Consider the following 3,887-nt stretch of genomic DNA (forward strand, 5'->3'; position numbering starts at 1 on the left):
AGAACCCTTCCTAGAAGATGGCTGCGTAGATTAGTTACTCCTCTAATAATTGTAACAAATATTAAATTTACATAGTTTACATCTCTACTTTATTCAAAGGGCGAAACGTCGTGGTGATTCAAAAAATAATCAATTAACTCATTTTAAAGAATTTAAAGAATAAACAAATTTTAAAGGGAGTCGCCACCTAATTTTAGGGGAAAATAGGAAACCAATTAATGTGATCTACGAAACCATTAAATTCTAGATAAGAGTTCAGGTTATTCCGAAGAGAAGGCGTTAGGCATCCTTTGAAATCCACAACTATGGATCCCAACTGAATTTATTTTATCAAATTGAGAAGAAGTTAAAAATAATATACAAATATAATAACATGCAATATACATGAGTAATAAAATAAAATTATAATAATGTAAGACACGACCTAAAAGTTGTCTAACATCGATAATATATACAATAGTAGCTAAACAATATGATTCGAACTTTATTCGAATAGCTCCAATGGGAAGAAGCTTCGTGTACCTGTAAACACACTTCGTAAAAGTGTTAATACTAAATAAACATGAATAAGAATAAATGAAATAAATAATAACTTAAAATAAAAATTCGTTTTATATACATGGAAGACATTGTTAATCGATAGTAATTTTTTCATCGATCAATCACAACACAAAATATATATAAACTTAAACTAATATTTCGCCTTTTATAATGAATAGACCTCGAAAACCAACGGATTTTTTTTTATTGGCCAACTAAACTTTGACATTTTCCATATACAAAATCACATAAAACTAACATTAGAAAAGATAACATAAAATAATATTACTGTGAAAATAGTGACCAATGATAACAATAAATCTCACTAAAATTCTTATAAAAATGCATTATATCCAGAGTTAATACCTCAGAAGGTTACTCAACTATGCATTCTTTTCTCAGAAAGTCACTCAACTTTTAATTTTAACTCAAAAGTCACTCAACTATGCACTTCTTTCTCAGAAAGTTACTCAATTTTGAATTTTAATTCAAAAATCACTCAACTATTTACTTTTTCCTCAAAAAGTCACTCAATTTATTAAATTGTTTTTTTATTAAAATTTATTGATATTAATTATTTATATAACAAACCAAAATTTATAAAAATAGCATTTAAACCATTTAGTGATCCACCCACCTAACTCGACCCATTAAAAAATATGATATGACCCATTTTATTTTGTCTTTAATCCTAATTCAAGGTTTAAAGAGAGGAATTAATTTAAAATTAAAGATAAAATAAAATGGGTCATATCATATTTTTTAATGGGTCGGGTTAGATGGATGGATCACTAAATGGTTTAATTTATTTTTTAAATTTGGTTTGTTATATAAATAATTAATATCAATAATTTTTAATTAAAAAAAATTTAATAGATTGAATGAAAGAGTGGATAGTTGAGTGACTTTTGAGTTAAAATTCAAAGTAGAGTAACTTTTTGAGAAAGAAAGCAATAGTCGAGTGATTTTTGAGTGAAAATTTAAAGTTGAGTGATTTTCCGAGAGAATAATTGAGTGATCATCTGAGGTATTAACTCATTATATCCGGTGTAACAAAACTAACAGCAACCAAACATGAGTAAATATAGGACAACCATAAATAAATGAATTAGCCACATAAATAAATATGGAAATAAAAAGAATTGAAACGAACCACATTCACTAACCCTGCTAAAATGGAACAAATACCTGCTACTGGAGTTTGACTTTGGATGAATTTCAAAATATCAGTGACTTGATAACATGAAGAAGAAAATAACAATGGCCGGAGTTTGAAACCCTCCGGCCAGATCTGAAATGCACAGAATAAACAAAACAAAAACGATGAAGGATAAAAAGAATATAGTGAGCTATCATTTACCGTAGTTACTAACGTTGAGGAAGAAATGGTGGTCCGTCGGCGTCGGCACCATTGTTGGCGTGTTAGAGCTCGGAGCTTGCGGGATTGTTGTTTGGTGTTCCGATTCTGGTGGTGTTTCAGCTTGTTCGAGTGGTTGTGGGTCTGGTTCCGTTTGCCGGTAGTGAGCTGGTGGAGCTCGATAAATGGGGGGTTTGGACGGGGTTTTTGATGGGGTTTTCTGGTGGGTTTTTATGGAGTTTGTGGCTTTTTTCGGTGAGTTTGGAGTTGTTGTTTAGTGCTGTTTCAGCTGCTGCTGGGTGGGTGGCTGAAGTTGTCTGGTTAAAGAAGAATGAAAATGGGGTTTGGGGTTTTGGGGTGTATCTAGACTGGGAGAAAACGGCAGAGCAAGGGTGGTTTAATGGTTGGTTTCTGGTTGTTGTTTTGGAAGAAGAATAGTTGGATTTTGGTTGTCGGAAAATTGAATCGTTGATGGAGAATCATTGAATATAAATCTCATTGAATATAAATCTTACGATATTGCAAAAATAAAACAGTTAGCTATTTTAGAATTATTAAATTATTTTATTAAAATCTAATGTAATTTGAGTCTAGGAATTAGTTCTTTTATTTATTGTTTGAATTATACTAATAAGTAACATATTTTTCTATTTAGTTAGAAATTATATATAAAAATATAACTCTTTGGATTATCTTAATAATATTGCAGTATTTCTTTTCTTAAAGTCTTTCTCTGTTATTTTTTTAATTTCTTTATTTTTTTTTAATTTCTTTATTAAAAATCAATAATTGGTATCTGAAGCCTTCTTTTTGAGGGACTTGTGAGTAAAAAAAATGAATTCTGAAAATAGTATTTCTGGAATGACCCTCCTATTTTTTATGGTGAGAATTATCAACTATGGACTGTGAGAATGAAAACTTACTTGGAGGCTTTTGGTTTGGGAAGCCGTAGAAGAAGATTAAGAAATCATTCCGCTGCTAAATAATCCCACCGTGGTCCCAATCAACAGTCACCCGAAAAATAAAATCATGAAGTCAAAAACAACTGTGTTTGTTGCTGTTTCGATAACTATTTTACAAAAGTCATGGCTCTCACATAAACAAAGATATTTGAAATAGTCTGAAGAAAGAATATGTTGGAAACGAAAGAATACGAGGAATGAAGGTATTAAGTTTAATGAGGGAATTCGAATTGCAGAAAATGAAAGAGTCATAAATATTCAAGGAATACTCTGACATTGTTTGGTATTGTCAAATGGTAAAATTACTAGGCACAAAATTTAAAGATATAAGAGTTGTTGAAAAAGTTTTTGTTACAGTGCTCGAAAGATATATAAGATCTGTCTAAAATTACCTTGGCAAATTGTTAAATTATTTGCACGCTCAGGAACAAAGGAGACTTATGAGGTAAGATAACATGGTTGAAGGAGCATTAGTAGCCAGCCAAAGGTAGGTAATTTTTCAAAAAATTACCCTTATTTTGAGTTTTGTGGCTCCATATAAATGTTGGAAAAGACCAGATGCACAGTGCAAGAACTGCAAACAACATGGTCATGAAGTTGTAATGTACAAAGACAAATTTCAAAAGGATGAAGCAGTTGCCCAAGCCACTATTGAAGAAGAAGAAGAAGAAGAAGAAGACCACTTGTTTGTGGCTACTTGTTTTTCAATCAAAAAATCTAATTTTTGGATGATTGATAGTGATTGTAAAAACCACATGACATATGAAAGAAATCTTTTTAAAGAGTTCATTCCAATGGAAAATAAGAAAGTCAGAATTGAGATTGATGATTGTATTCCTGCAAAAGGAAACGGGCCTGTTTCAATTAAAACAAATTTAGGTACAAAAATAATTTCAGATGTTCTTTATGTGCATGATATTGATAAAAGTTTGTTTAGTGTTGACCAGTTAATAGAAAAAGGATTTAAATTATTATTTGAAGACAAATATTAACTTGATTCTACTAAGCAAAAGATTTTATAAGTTAAA

General features: G+C 30.4%; 1 long non-coding RNA gene across 1 annotated transcript; it reads right to left on the reverse strand.

Moving 5' to 3' along the window:
- Positions 1 to 281: 281 nt before the first annotated feature.
- Positions 282 to 2,583, reverse strand: LOC109119549 (uncharacterized). The gene is made up of 2 exons (XR_002026797.3): positions 1,729 to 2,583; positions 282 to 522 (listed from the first exon to the last, which is right to left on the reverse strand). It is a non-coding gene; the product is annotated as an uncharacterized lncRNA (long non-coding RNA).
- Between the last annotated feature and the right edge of the window lie 1,304 nt (positions 2,584 to 3,887).

Source organism: Solanum lycopersicum, chromosome 2 (assembly GCF_036512215.1).
Source record: "Solanum lycopersicum chromosome 2, SLM_r2.1".
Classification (NCBI taxonomy): Eukaryota; Viridiplantae; Streptophyta; class Magnoliopsida; order Solanales; family Solanaceae; genus Solanum; species Solanum lycopersicum.